This window comes from Pseudorca crassidens, chromosome 2 (genome assembly GCF_039906515.1).
Source record: "Pseudorca crassidens isolate mPseCra1 chromosome 2, mPseCra1.hap1, whole genome shotgun sequence".
Classification (NCBI taxonomy): Eukaryota; Metazoa; Chordata; class Mammalia; order Artiodactyla; family Delphinidae; genus Pseudorca; species Pseudorca crassidens.
Window position 1 is genome coordinate 151,117,556 of NC_090297.1, and position 15,554 is coordinate 151,133,109.

At 49.4% G+C, this 15,554-nt stretch overlaps 1 protein-coding gene across 12 annotated transcripts in view; it reads right to left on the reverse strand.

Annotated features, from left to right (window-relative positions):
- Window positions 1-15,554, reverse strand: part of NFASC (neurofascin) — a 189,361-nt gene that overhangs the window by 145,218 nt on the left and 28,589 nt on the right. For 3 of the 12 annotated variants that reach the window (XM_067729288.1, XM_067729287.1, XM_067729286.1), the window contains exon 1: window positions 5,191-5,470. The exons of 1 other annotated variant lie outside the window; for it this stretch is intronic. The gene's annotated coding sequence lies outside the window, so the exon portion shown is untranslated. Of the gene's footprint in view, window positions 1-5,190; window positions 5,478-15,554 lie in introns of those variants that run through there. 8 more of the 12 variants (XM_067729274.1, XM_067729272.1, XM_067729292.1 and 5 more) reach the window with 6 other exon arrangements.

Consider the following 15,554-nt stretch of genomic DNA (forward strand, 5'->3'; position numbering starts at 1 on the left):
CCTGGTCTGGGAAGATCCCACATGCTGAGAAGCAACTAAGCCCGTGTGCCACAATTACTGGGCCTGTGCTCCAGAGCCCGTGCTCCACAGCAAAGAGAAGCCACCGCAATGAGAAGCCCGCACACTGCAACGAAGAGTAGCCCCCACTCGCCGCAACTAGAGAAAGCCCATGCACGGTAACGAAGACCCAACGCAGCCAAAAATAAATAAATAAATTTATTTAAAAAAAAAAAAAACCTCATCTGACTATACCTTTAAAATGAGTACACTTTATTGAATGGAAATTATACCTCAATACAGTTTATTTTAAAAGTTAAAAAAAAAAAAGAGCTCGGGTAAGAAAGTCACATGCTTTAGTAGTAATTTAGAAGGCAAATCTTAAAGGCTCAGTAAGGAAGACGATACATCCCAAATGACTGTGTATTTACCAGACAATTCTGTGCTGAGTCTAAGAGACCTACAGACCCCTCCTCCCTCCGCCTCTCCCCACTAACCCCAGAATTTCAGAGTCAGGCAGACAAAGACCCCATCAGACCTCTCCTCAGGCTGATGGAAGTAGAATTCCAAATGCTTCCTCAGAAGTAGTTAATAACATCCTGTCTTGGTTGGGAATTTGCGGAGGGGGGAACTGGGTGGCTGGTCCCTCCCATTGGCTTTTAGTGTGTGCTTAGGCCCATTACCCTGCCACTTACATCTTCCCTTACAAAGAGCCCCCAGCAGGGGAGCTAAGAGGCTTGGGGAATGGGAAAGCTCCAAGGAGAGCCCAGAGCCTGGAGACTGGGAGCAGTGATTTTTATGGACTGCACAGGTGCCCACACTCAGCGCTCCTGGACAATCTGCAAGAATTTTGCATTCACAGTCTGTTTTTTGGGAGAGGAAGCACTTCAACTTTCTATTACTGTATTATTCAGGCACTTCCAGACCTATTTTTCTTTTCCCTTCTTCCGGCAAAATATAGTCTATTCTCAGGGACGCATGACTTCTGGGAAGCTCACAGCTTCAGTAGTGTCCCCACACTCCTGGTCTAACCTGGAGGCTGACAGAGAGCAATGGGAGGCTGGGGTCTCCCCTCCACAGAGAAGGGATGGAGAGTTACAAGGAAGGGACATGAACAGGATGCTTGGATTTGCTAAGGGTCAAAAATCCAGCTCCAGGGTAATCAAAATTCAGTTATGTCTACATTAACATCCCCTATCCAATCCACCTTCTTCTAGAGGCTGCATGATTCCTGGAGAATTAAACAGACCCACACTCAAATTCTGACTCTCTCACTTAATCACTGTGTGACCTTAAGTAAGTCACTTAACCTCTCTGTTTCCCCATCTATAAAATGGGGATTGCGGTATCTGCCTCCTCAGATTATTGAAGGAACTGAATGAGGACATACATCAAAAGCACAGGGCAAAAAAAAAAAAAAAAAAAAAAGGACAGGGCAGTGCCTGAGGGCAGCCAGAGAGCATTATGCCACCCTCCTCCACCCAACCTCTTCATCCTGACCCTGCTCAGTCCAGAGCAAAATGGAAAGTTACCTCTCTTTTTCAAAAGTGATTATAAATGTGGGCTGACTCCATCACAGGGGCCTCCTTTAAGTTTTGCATACCAGAAAGAGAGTATGCTGCGTTCACACGGAAATGAAAATGTGGGCCTTGAAGTACTTTTAAATGTCAACAGATGTTTGCTTTAGGCATGCAAAGTGTACCAGAATCCATGAGAAGTATAAACTGGGTGAGGTTCAGACCAGGGACAAGACAGAGGTGGGAAGGGGAGAAGGGTGCTGGCAGAGAAAAGGCAGGATCTGGGGCAGATGCAATCAGGACCAGGAGACAGAAAGGCGTAAGGAGGGAGGTGGGTGCAGGACGGTGGGTTAGAACTGTAGGCAGGGCCCTGGAGAGCCTGGCACAGGGCAGAGAGGGGACGGAAGAAAGCCATGATTCGATTTCCCAGGTCCCCAAAGTGCTGGTAACAGCTGAGCTGTGAGGAAGACCCATGAAGTCAGAAACCTGGCATAAACCAGAGGAGGACTCTCACCTCTAGAGACCCCGAGTAAATGGGGCCAAAGGCAGGGCTCAAGGAGACCTGAACCTTGAGCATCCAACCTAGTGTTGGCTCCCAGAGCTAAAGGGGGTGGCGGCAGGAAGCAGCCAGGAGATTGCTGGGTTCCTTCACCTGAGCCAAGGTGAGCAGCAGGGGACAGAACCACCAGCACTTGGCAAGGACAGCCCCCGACGTAGGCCTGGCCCAGCCTAAGGACAGTCTGGGCCTGGGAGAGAGACCAATGTGGCCACGTGGCCCTGGACAGAGGGACTCTCCTCCTCCTTCCTCCTGTGCTAAATGATTTCATGGATTTGTTCATTTATCTGCACAAAGGCCAAGAGGCAGGTGTTATTAATATCACACTCGACAGACAAGGAAGCCAGGAGGTCACCCCACCAGGGGCAGAACTGGGACTGGACTCCAGACAGTCTGGCTCCACCACCCACATGTCTGACCATCCTACAACACTGCCTCAAGGGTGCTGTACCCCCTCCTCACGGCAGCAAATCAGGGGAGGAGAGACAGCACCCCCATTCTTCTGAGGCTGCTCCATGGTACAGATCAGGGTGACAGAGGGGCAGAAACTGCATAAGCAGCTCTGCAGCTGGTTGCCAAAAGGGGCCCCCGTCCCTGCCCAGATGCTCACGGATCTCACTAGGGGGCCCTTTGCTCTGGCTCCTACACTGAGTCGGCTTGGAGAGGCCCCAGCTGCCGTCGCTAAACATGTATCCACTACAGACGCTTGTGTCCCGTGTGGGGAGGCCCAGGAACCGGGGCCCTGGCAAAGATAAGTACTGCTTTCTGGGTGAGCAAGGCACATCTGCCTGGGAGTCCATTAACCCACAGGCCACTCCAGAGCTCCCAAGAGCCGTTCCCCTCTCTCAGCCTTCCTCTTGGGGCCTAGGGAATTATCCAGTCTCCCCAGCCTTTCCACATCCCAAACCCCAGTTGGGCCCTTGATGCGCCCAGGAGCCGCTGGTCGTTGACACCCGTGTTACTGACACACGGGCTGGCATCTTTCAGGGACTGGCCAGGGGTCCAGGAAACAGAGCTGCCAAAACCCCAAGAAAGAAAATCCATCGAAGGGTCATCAATCCAGAGTCTGGTCTGCAGGAAGGCCCCCTCCCCCTCCCGAAGAGCTGGATGCTTCTCAAAGATCGCTAAGGAAGAACATTCCACACAGTTCCCTCTCATTGTCGGGAAATACCCGTGCATCTGAGCCACCAAATTAACACATGCTGCTGCCTTCTACTGGGGAGGCGGCACGGCACAAGGGCTCGGGGGGCACAGGCTCTTGTCCAGGGCGGACGGTGTGACACTGGGCAACGTGCCTCACTCCTCTGGATGCCAGCAGAGGACAGCACAGGTTGTTGGGAGAGTTACAGGAGACGACAGAGGTCAAGGCTCCAGCAGTGCCGATCCCAGGGTATGCTCCCAATGAACGGTCGCCACTGTTACGGCTGTTAATGGTGTCCCCATCACCGAGGAAGGCCACCTTACCAGTTCCTCCGGGTACACTGAGAGCACGGCAGCCACAGAGAGCAGCGTGCCCACAGCGTGACTCAGCCTGCTGCCTCTATGAGGAAGGCCCCTGCCTCTGTTCCTGGACCTTCCAGGAACCTCCCACAGCAACTGACAACCATAAACACAGCCAGTAGGAACCCCCGAAAAGCTTGGTGGAGGACACTGGGTCATTCCTCCAGGCCAGGTGCCCAGCCGGGCCAACTCCCACTGGACTGACCACACACACACCCCTACACCCCACCTCCAGCTGTTTCTCCAGCTCTCACGTCCTCGCTAAGCAGAAGAGCATCCAGCAGAGCAGAGAAATTCCAAAAACTGTGCTCCCAAGAGCAAGTAGATGCTTCTAAAAATAGTCACTGTTCCTTCAGACCGTGGGAGGCGGAAGGGGAGCGAGTGCCCACAGCGCCTGCAGGAGTGGAGAGCCCAGGAGAAGCGTCATCCTCTGCAGAGCCTGCTCATCGCCGACCGCCCTGAGGCCAGGGCCAGGGCAGGTGACCCCAGGGATGCGCTGTGCTCACAGAGCCTGTCCTGTTTGCTTTGCGCACACGGGTGAGGGAGCAGTCTGCACGGCTCAAGTCTTAGGGGCGGGTCCCCCCTGCTTTGGGGGAGGTTGTCCCTTTCTGGTTTGAGGCAGGGACGTGATGGCTCAATAACCTAGAATCAGCCCATTCTGGCCCTAATGCAGCCTCAAACCTTCCTAGGCTAAGTGGGGACACTGGATCCTTAATCCAAACAAAAATGTAAAGTCACTGGGTCCAAATCCCTGCCACAGGGAGCCCTGCACCCATGAGGAGGGCAGGACAGACCGTCCCCTCCACCACCTTCCTTTTCCTTCCCATTTCACAACCAAACAAGTACACATCTCTCAGACAGAGTTGCTTGAGATGAAAGGGTTTCCTAACTCAAGGTAGCCCCTAGCCAGGCTGCTTCCAAAGGTCAAAGTGAGCATCGCCAGCTCCCGATGGAGACAGGCGACCCACGCAGCTGACTTCCCCCTTGCTCTGGTTCCGCACCACGTGACAGGGAACCAAGACTCCCCTGAACCAGGACCTGCTCTCCATCCCTGGAAGCCAGCTGAGAGCAAAATGGCCTATTCTCACTTCTTCCTAACCAGCAGCTTGTGCATTCCTGACCTGAGATCCACAGATGCCAAGACTGAGACAGGCCGGGGTACGAAGAGAAGGCTGCTTTGGGCTGGTGGAGCCCAGAGTAAAGGGCTGAAGGAAAGAGAGGGAGAGACTCAGGAAAGACTAACAGAGGAGAGGACCGAGTCACAGAGTTAATGCGGGCTCTGCAATTAGGTCCATAGGCCCGAGTCCTCCCTCTGCCAAAATGCTCTTCGGCATCTCCCTTTCCCAGACACCCCCGCCCCTCAGACCCAAGCTCCCCTGCCCGCCCTCGCCCTTGCCTCTCTTCCTCCTACGTTTCAGTTCATTCAGCACAATCGCTTCTCTCCCTTCTAGGCTGCTTGCTTCACGTTCCTGATTCTAACGCCAAACGGGTCCACTCTCTGGCTAGGAAGCTTCTTGCAGACCTTGTACACAAACACAACTCCAGCATCGTCAGGAAACCATTCACAATTCTAACACATGCCACTTAGGAGACTTTTGAGGCCAAAGCGGTAGGACTCACCTGGGAGGAGGAATGGGGTAGCGATAGGAAGCCAAGGGGTAGGGTAGAGTCGACCCTCCTAGCTCTGTCCTGAAGGAGACGTGGCCAGTTCATGCAGCATCTTCTCAGTCTCCCTCCATGGGGATAGGTGGAGATGGAAAGCTAGGCGTTCCTTAGACCCCAGGCCATCCCAAGGGGCAGATGTAGGACTGAGCAAAATCCCAGCTAGACCTTCCCCTTGGATACTGGCCTCAGAGCAAAGACAGCAGCCCTGCCCTCAGTGCAATCCAAATAACTCCTGGCTTCCCTGCTCCTTGCCACCTCCCACTGGCCACCTCCCCAGCCCTCCGTGGCATAAACAGGGCTTTATTATCTCAAGCCCACCACGTCCTCAGAGAGGGCCGTGAATGGAATGCCACACAGTACACTTGTTTATTAATAACCACTCATAACCCCAACCCGTTCGCTCACTCGCTCACCGCTGGATTCCCTCATGAATAATGGAGGAGTTGTGTGGCCCATGACACAAGCCAGGCTGTGCTGCTCAGGCCCCAAGGGGATAGACAAAGAGGGGTGCCAGGCTGGGCCAGGCTCCCCAAGGCGGGAGTGGAATGGGGAGCAGATCCCCCCAGTTAAGATTCAGAGGCATGATGTTTGCGGGGGACCACGGCGTGGAGTGGGTGGTACCGCCTCCCCCCGCCATGAAACCCAAGCCAGGGACGGCAGCAGGTCACGGAACATTTACTCAACACCCACCCTGCCCATCCACATCGTTCTGTGCTGGCCCCGCACAGAACAATGGCTCTCCGTAAACCTCAACGTCAGCCCACTCACTGGTCCACTTCTGCTTCAGGGCCTCAGGACAAACCTGTCTCTCTTCCACTTGACAGCCATCACACATCTGATGGTAGCCATGAGTGTGCCCTCCCTCCAACACTCCAAATCTCCAGGCAAAGTACCTCCAGTCCCTTCAACCACTCCTCATGAAACTATTTCCAGCCATTGCACCGTCCTGCTTCCCCTACGAGGGCCAAACTTCAGAGGGTCAGGCTTTCCCTCAAACTGTAAGGCCCAGCTCTCCTATCCTGCTGGTGAGAGTGTACCCTGCTAACATCCTTCTGGAGGAAAGCTTGGAAATACATTCAAAAGTCTTTAAAATGTTTATGCCCTTTGTTCCATAAATTCCATTTCTGGGAGTAGATCTTAAGTAAATAATCAAGGATAATTAGAATATATAAGTCACACAAATGTTCGTCAGAATACTGCTTATAAAGGTAAAAAATTAGAAACATCCTAAACAGCCATCACTAGGGGAAATGTTAGACTATGGCACGTCCATGGTTTGACAGGGTGTAGAGTATGCAAACAAGGGTTCTGGTTCTGCCATTTATTGGCTGTGTTACTTTAGGCGAGTTACTTAGCCTCTCTGTGCCTCACTCTCCTTATTTGTATAACTGGGATAATAAAAGTATCAATCTCAAGTTACAAAGATTCAATGATGACAGTGTCTGATAGATATGGTAAATGGTTAAAATAAAAAGGCATGGATTCTTACTACTACCATAAGCAATGAAATATTACATAGCTATTAAAATGATGAAATACGGTAGAATAATATTTTAATAATATGAAAAATTAAGTGAAAAAAGGCAGATTACAAAAATAGGATAAGAATGGCTACCTTTGGTAGTGAAACTATAGATAATTTGCATTTTTTTGCTTTGTGCTTAACTATATTTTGTAAATTTTCTGCAAAGAACATAAATTACTTTTGTTAACAAGAATAAGTATTCTTGTACTTACGGTGCCATCCCTAGCATGCAGCACAGGGCACCCCTGGTCCTGGATGCTGCCCTTCCTCTGGGGAAGCCAATCTGGCATTGCCTTTGACCATCACATCACACTGCTGCCTTGTATTGAGCGTCAAGTCGATAACCCAGCCCCGTGGCCCTGGCTCCCTCCAGCCCCACACCTTGCCCCCAGCCTGGCCTTTTCCCAGGGGCTGCTGTTGAGCCCTTTTTCTTGCCTGTAATGAACACGGGGCTAGTGGAGTCTGCAAGAGTGTGGGAAGGATAGTTGAGAAAGGCACAACCAGAGTGGAAGGTGCTGGCCTGAGGTTCAGTGCTGCAGTAGAGGGGTACCTCTCAGGTGGGGGGCAGAGGCAGCCCCTTCTCCATCTCAGCAGGGTAGGGAGGGGTTAATGGAGAGAGCAGATTTATCCAACATTGAAGAGGAATAAAGGGTGGCAAGAATCTGAGAAAATCAGGCCAACGTCCAGATTGGGGGTGCACCCAGACGGTGCACCCCCCCACCATCCACTGCTGTAGAGTGTCTTTGGCTCTTCTCATGGAGGTAGCCACACTGGCCAATCCCTCAGAGCCACCTGCAGATAGCAGCCCCTTTCTCAGCCCAGAGCGACGGCCCAGCGGAGAACAGCGCGTGGGGAGGCTTGGCAGCCAGAGGGGAGGAATGCAGTAGAGGGCAGAGAGCTGCGGGGCTGGCTGGCCGGAATGTGGGTCACATTTGCAGAGGACGGCCCGCACCAGCCCAGAACGGCTGTAACAACAGCTGGCCTGGCGTGCCTGGGGCAGAGTTCCGTCCCATCCTAGGCGGGGCAGCCGAGTCCCGCTCACTAACTCAGGATCACTCCCCCCTCACCCACAGCCCCCTCCTAAGAGGACAGGTATGCCACTCTTCCACACCAGAGCAGATCAGCAACGAAATGATTTGGGGGACTGGTGACCTTGCCAGAGTGTGGCTAAGGGACTGTCCATAGGACCGAGGGGACAGGGCGGGGCTGGGTGAGCCTGAGGCCCTCAAACCGCATCTGTTAACTGTTAACTCTTGCGGCTAATGGTCCAGTCTCATCTCTAGGGACATAATTCCCATTTTCCGGAATGAAAAGCAAATTCTACTACAACCAGAAACTTGCTGTCGTGAAGTACTTCATCTAAAGTGGTTAAAAGATAGCTGGGTGACCCCCATCAGAGGAGCTGTAGAAATCCCTGCACAGAGCAGGAGGTGGGCTGAGAGCAACTCCAAGGGCTCGTCCAGTGCCAACACCCCAGGATTACACAAAGCTGGAGGCAGCTGGCAGGAAGCAAATCATTCAGAAGTGAGCCTGGGATGAGAACGGCAGGTGTCCGTAGAGCAGCGTGGCCTAGGATTGTACCACCCAGGTCTGCGGTCCATCTCTGCTGCGCTGTGACTGCTGCTTGGACCTGTTTGTGGTTGTGCCTATGTGTGAGTGTGTGTTTGCGAGCCTGTGTGAAGGCACACACCTGGGGAGGGGTTTGGGTCACCACGTGTACGCCCCAGTGAGTGTGAGCACACTTTACTCGGCCGTGTGTGTGTGAAGGTGTCTCAGTGTATGTATATCTAAGTGCATGCCTACCCGCCTGGCTTGGTGGGCTTATGTGTAGGACTAAGGGTATCTGTCTGTCTAGTGGCATGTGCATGCGACTTACGCTATTAGTGTGACTCATTATGTGTGGGTATTTGTCTGTCTGTGCATGTCTACAGGTGTTGCAGTTCACATATATGGTATGGGATGGGTGTCTCCTCGGGTTTATAGGTTGGTATCATCGTGTAGGTATGTGAGTGCAAATATGTGTAAGTTATGATAGATGTTTGATGTGTGGGTCTCTTAGTCTCATGCGTGTGTTTGTCCTGGTTCCTATATGCATGTCTGTGGGTGTGTATGTCTACCTTGATGTCTGTACTACCTGTGTGTGTGTGTCTGCACATGCGCGTGCTTGGGTGTGCAGGAGCAGAATGAGGACGGGGAGGGGCGGTCCCACGGTCTCCCTGCCGCTCTTCAGTCAGGAACAACACTGAATGAATCTTCCACCTGCAAACCCTGCAGGGGCTCCCTGTTTCTGCAGAATAAAACCCCCCTCCCCCAGTCTGACACCTAGGGAACTCCATGTCACCGTCCAGTAATCTGACTATACTTGTTTTTCTCCAAATGTCCGAGATAGCTCACCTTCACCTCTGCTTTTTTCTGTTTCTCTGCCTAGAGTTCCCTTACCCTGTCTCTGCCCAACAAAATCTTACTCATCCTCGAAGGCCAATACCACCTCCTCCAGGAAGCCAGTCCAATCCTCAGACCATTCCTACCTTCAGCTTCCAAGCTAATTACGTATATCCCTCACTAAGCACAGATGCCGTTCTCCTTTCATTGCAATGATGTGTGCAAGTATTTCCTCCACTATCGGACGATGAAGAACTTAGAGTCAGGAACGTCATCCTGTCCTTTGTGGCTCCCCAGGTGCCTGGTTCAATGTCTGGTACACAGAGGCCTGCAGTAAATGTTTACTGAACTATATGACTTGACTTCAGCTACCCAGCAAGCTGAAAATGGAAACAACATTGATATTGTCTTGGGGCCTTTAGAATTGGGCAAGTATAAGACATAGGCTTGCGAGTCCCCAGCCCTGGTGTGCTGTAGGGCTAGGAAAAACCAATTACCCTCTCCAGACTCAGGCTCTGTGTCTAAAGGAGCCGCTTCCGAGAAAAATTGCCCAAGGTCAAATGGGACAGTTGGGCCAGCTTCTTCATTCTTGTGAAGCATGGTTACCTAAGAACTGACCTCTCTCAGGGGCTGGGCACTGCTCCAAACGTCCCATCCACACTGGAATTCATACGGCCGGCTGCTGCAGCCAGGATGGAGTCCAGTTACCAATTTTCCTTTAGCAACTCTACACGCACACGCCCAATCCCAAGGTTCTCTCACGTAGGTTGAGCTTTTGCACTGTGAAGGTGCAGCCTATTCTGCCTTCCCACCAGCTAGATCTCCAACCTCTGGAGCAAGACCCTGGCTCACGATGATGGGGAAGGGAGCAAGTAGCACTCTTCAAGTCCTGGCACCACGAGAAAGATCCCCTGAACAAAGAATTGAAGAATGACGGCGGTGTTTGACTCATACTTTGGGGAAATCTACCAGAAAGGCTAAAATTCTACACCCAAAATTGACATTACTAAATGTTGGTAAAGATGTTGTTGAACACATACACTGCTGGTAGAAGAATAAACTGGCACAGTCACTTTGGAAGACTGTTCAGCAGTGTGCACTCAAGCTCAGCATACTTACACCCTGTGGTCCAGCAGTTCTACCTCTGGGCATGCACCCAACGGAAGTCAGCACCTACCTCCATAAAAAGGCATGTTCAAGAGGGATTATATTCAAATTCATATGGCGTTGCAAGAGGCCCTGAAGAGCCAAAACAATCTTGAAGAAGAACAACAAACCAGAGATTCACATTTCCCAATTTCAAAACTTTAATATAAAACTACAGCAGTCAAATCAGTGCAGTACTGGCATTAGGACAGACCAATGGAATAGAATTTAGAGTTCAGAAATAAACTCATATATCTATGGCCAATTGATTTTTGACAAGAGTGCCAAGTCCACTCAATGGGGAAAGAACAGCTCCGTCAACAAATGGTGCTAGGACAACTGGATTTACACATGCGAATTAATGACATTGGATCCCTACCCCACACCACGCACAAAAATTAACTCAAAAGGGATCAGTGACCTAAATATAAGAGCCAGAACTATAAAACTCTTAGAAGAAAACTAGAGGTACATCTTCACAACCTTGCGTTTGGTAATAGCTTCTTAGATGTGACACCAAAAGCACAGAAAACAAAAGAAGAAATACATAAATTGGACTTCATGAAAATTTAAAACTTCTATGCATCAAAGAACACTATCAATAAAGTGAAAAGATCTGCAGAATAAGAGAAAATATTTGCAAATCACATATCATAAAAGTTTAGTATTCAGAATTTATAAAGAACTCCTAAAACTCAACAACAAAAAGCCAAACAACAGGTAAAGGATTGGAACAGACATTTCTCCAAAGAACATATGCAAATGGTCAAGAAGCAAATGAAAATACGCTTAACACCATTAACCATTAGGAAAATGCAAATCAAAACCATAATGAGGGCTTCCTTGGTGGCGCAGTGGTTGAGAGTCTGCCTGCCGATGCAGGGGACGTGGGTTCGTGCCCGGGTCCGGGAAGATCCTACATGCCACGGAGCAACTAAGCCCGTGAACCACAACTAGTGAGCCTGCGCGTCTGGAGCCTGTGCTCCGCAACAAGAGAGGCCACGATAGTGAGAGGCCCGCGCACTGTGAAGAGTGGCCCCCACCTGCCACAACTAGAGAAAGCCCTCACACAGAAATGAAGACCCAACACAGCCCAAAATAAATAAATAAATTAATTAATTAATTAAAAAAATAAAAATCAGAGAGAACATTTCCCAGCTGTGGTCAGAGGAAGTCCTGACTACTGAATAAAGGCACACAGAGATGCAACATTGGTGCCTTTGAAGATGGGAGAATGAGGCTAAGAGCCAGGGAAGGCAAGGCAAAAAAAAAAAAAAAAGTTAAACATAGAATTACTGTATGATCCAGCAATTCCAGTCCTACATATACACCCCAAAGAACTGAAAACAGGAACTCAAACAGATACCTACCAACAGAAACACCAACGTTCATCACAGCATTATTCAAAATAGCCAAAAGGTGGAAAAAACACCAGTGTTCATCAATGGGTGAATGGATAAACAAAATGTGGTCTATCTAAACAACAGAATATTATTCAGCCATAAAAAGGAAAGAAGTTCTGAGTCATGCTGAAAGACCAATGCATTTTGAAAACATTACGCTAAGTGAAATAGGCCAGACACAAAGGTACCACCTACATGAGGGATCTATGTAGTCAAGTTCATAGAAACAGAAAGTAGATTAAGGTTACCAGGGGCTTGGGAAGCAGGAAATGGAAGTTGTTGCTTAATGTTTACAGAGTTTCTACTGGGGTGATGAAAAAGCTTTGGAAATAGAGACAGTTGTACAACATTGTGAATATCCTAAATGCCACGAATTGTATACTTAAAATTGTTTAAATGGCAAATTTTATGTCACAAACACACACACATTTACAGCAATAAAAAACAATTTTTTTTTAAATTACTGCAGCATCCTTCCCTGCTTTGCTGTCAAACCCATCAGTATCTGACCCCAAATAAATGATGGTCAGGACAAATGCGACAAAGATATGAAAGAGATTTCAGAAGAATATTTCCCCAGAGGGCGATATTCTTCAAACCTCGGGGTGAGTTACCGTGATGATGGAGTGGTAGAGTGGTAGATCTATTCTTGAAATTCCACTGACCTTGTCATTCACTTCTCGGGCCTGGGGGACAGTGTCACCAGCCTCCAAAGTGCCTCCGAAATCTCATGAGAACCAGACCATACATCCCTGACCCTCCAGGCCACTCTCTAGATGTCTTTAGTTCCATCCCCTTCACTGCTGACTTCAGCTATGTTTCTTTTTCTTTTTAATATTTATTTATTTGGTTGCACCAGGTCTTAGGTGAGGCAGGCAGTCTCCTTAGTTGCGGCTTGCAGGCTCCTCCTTAGTTGATGCTCCAAGGCTCCTTAGTTGCAGCTCACCGGCTCCTTAATTGTGGCAGGCGGGCTCCTTTGTTGTGGTACGTGAGCTCCTTAGTTGTGCCGTGTGGGCTCCTTAGTTGTGGCATGCGAACTCTTGGTTGCGGCACGGATATGGGATCTAGTTCCCCGACCAGGGATTGAACCCGGGCCCCCTGCATTGGGAGTGCGAAGTCTCATCCACTGTGCCACCAGGGAAGTCCCTTAGCTTTCTGAACAAGGAAGAAAAACACTACCATCCGGTAGGTGAAATATATCCAGAACTTTGGCCTAGGAGCTTTGCCTGGAGTTCTCTGACAGACTTCCAAAGCTGGCTGAAATATTTAACCTTTAAAAGGAAGCCCTGGGTTGTCCAGGCTACAGCAAGAGATGTGCTATTTTAAAATTTTAAAAATTCAACTCACCAAGGCACCAGTTCACCTGTACGTACTGGTCACCAGCCCCCCTTCTCACATTGCCCCCAAAGATGGAGAACGATCAAAACAGACATTCTGTACATGGTCCCCTTCCCAGCCAGACCAATGGTTGGAATACCCCAACTGCCCTACTAACCCTCATGAAGAGGGGATGCTCCCCACTGACCCCTCTCCTCCCCGGCAGCTGGGCAATACTATTTTGTGTTAACCATCCCACCACAATCCCAGGTTATATATTAGACTTTGTCTCCCTAAAACTCCCAAAATGCATATCTTTCTTGATACCTTGGAGCTGTATATAATTCAACCACCATTCACATCATCTTTTTATTGTACGCCTATAAGGCTTTCTGACTGATCTTTTAAATGAACACACCAGAATTTATACATTCAAATGAGTGCTGACTCCTTCAAAGAAGTCCCCTTGGGAGGCTATATACATATTCCAACAATGCACTCTCCCGAGCTGAGAACATTTCTGAAGCTTCTCCTTTGGAACTGCTTTCAAAGCCTGTAGCGTATTCTTTTGATGCGCCCCCAAGGTGGCAAATTTTTATCCTATGTGGGTAGATTTGATGTTTCCTCTTACCTTGAAAGATAGGGCTAAGAATGGCAAAGATGGTTGGTGATGCAGTTGGGAATACTATTTAATGTTAAAAGCAAAGAATGATTATCAAGGCAAGATCTCTGAAGACTGTTCCTAGGGAGGATGAAGCAAGATTCTGAGCACTGGATCCACTGTAGGGACAAACATGCAGCCCTCAAGTGGTGCAGCTTTGGAGAAAAGCACATGTGTGAATGATTAAGATCTGGTTACACCATTAAAAACTATTAGAAATCACTCCATTGTCGCCATAGATTCCTTTGTTGTGTCCACTCTCGTCACTGTGTCTGACCAGGCGCTAGGAACTAGAAACTTTCCAAAAGTGGCCGCCAAAGGTCATAGCCTAGAGTGGGCATAGGGACCAGGCTGCCCCCTCTCTGACAAGAAGACAGGGAGTGGCACATGTAAAGACGTTGGCAAAGTCTGGTGGGTCCTCGTTAAGTTAAACATTGAATTACCATATGACCCAGAAACTCCACTCCTAGGTATATACCCCAAAATACTGAAGACACGTGCTCAAATAAAAACATGAACAGAAATGTTCATAACACTATTCACAATAAACAACCAAAATGTCCATCAACAGATCAATGGATAAACAAAATGTGATGTATACAGATGAAATATTATAGAGCCACAAACAGGAATGAACTGGGAGATTGGGCCTGACATATATACACTAATATGTATAAACAGATAACTAATAAGAACCTGCTGTACAAAAAAAAAAAAGTACTGTCTCCTGCTGCAATGTGAATGAACCTTGAAAACATTATGCTAAGTTGAAAGAAGCCAGTCACAAAAGGCCACATAGTGTATGATTCCATTTATATGAAATGTCCAGAAGAGGCATGTCGAGAGAACAGATTAATGGTTGCCAGGGGCTAGAGACGGGAGAACTAGACAGTGGTGATGGCGCACAGCACTGTGAATAAACAAGATGCCACAAAGTGAACACCTGAAAATGGTTAAAATGGTCAGTTTTATGTTATATGTGTTTTACCACAAAGAAGAAAAAGAAAAAAGAAGCTGGCAGAGTTTCTATGCTGATCTCTGGCAGGAGAGCGGTATGCAGAGGGCAGTGGTGCTGGTGCTGGATGGCAGCGCTCACAGGGGGTAGTGCTGAAAGCGTCACAGGTGGGAAAGAAGAAAGGGTGCAGGGCCACTGGCCCACACACCAGTGACAGTCACCAAAACCATCAAGACCACAGTAAATGCTTTTTTTTTTTTTTTTTTTTTTTTTGCGGTACGTGGGTCTCTCACTGTTGTGGCCTCTCCCGTTGCGGAGCACAGGCTCCGGACGCGCAGGCTCAGCAGCCATGGCTCACGGGCCCAGCCGCTCCGCGGCATGTGGGATCTTCCTGGACCGGGGCATCGGCAGGCAGACTCTCAACCACTGTGCCACCAGGGAAGCCCAGTAAATGCTTTTTGATGGGCACTCAAGCCATGTGTGAAAAAAAGATCCCCTGTGGTGAGAAGCAGGGACATTTCCCGAGATAAGGCCAGAGGAGGACTTTTGTAATTCAGCTGCTTTTCCTGTCAACTCTAATCTCTGCCTGTAGCATCATGACCATCTGATTAGGACATCACTGCTATCTCTTTGGGGTCATCAGGGCTGTGAGCCTATGCGCTGGGGAGGGGGCAGGGAAGGAGCTGTCCTTCCCCTGGAGATAAGACTCCCCTCTTCACCAGCAGCTGCTTGTCATGAGGGCAACCCAGGCCACACTGCTCTGCAAGGCACCCCCTCCCTTCTTTCCCCAGCTCCCCGAGGGGCTCACAGATGCTCCCGGGGCATATCTGCAGGCCCAGCTGGAGGCTTTAGCAGGAAACTCACACACCAGTCGGGCAGCTGAGGCTGCTCTCCAGCCACCCGTGGCAGCCTCCAGCTTAGGGGTATGTT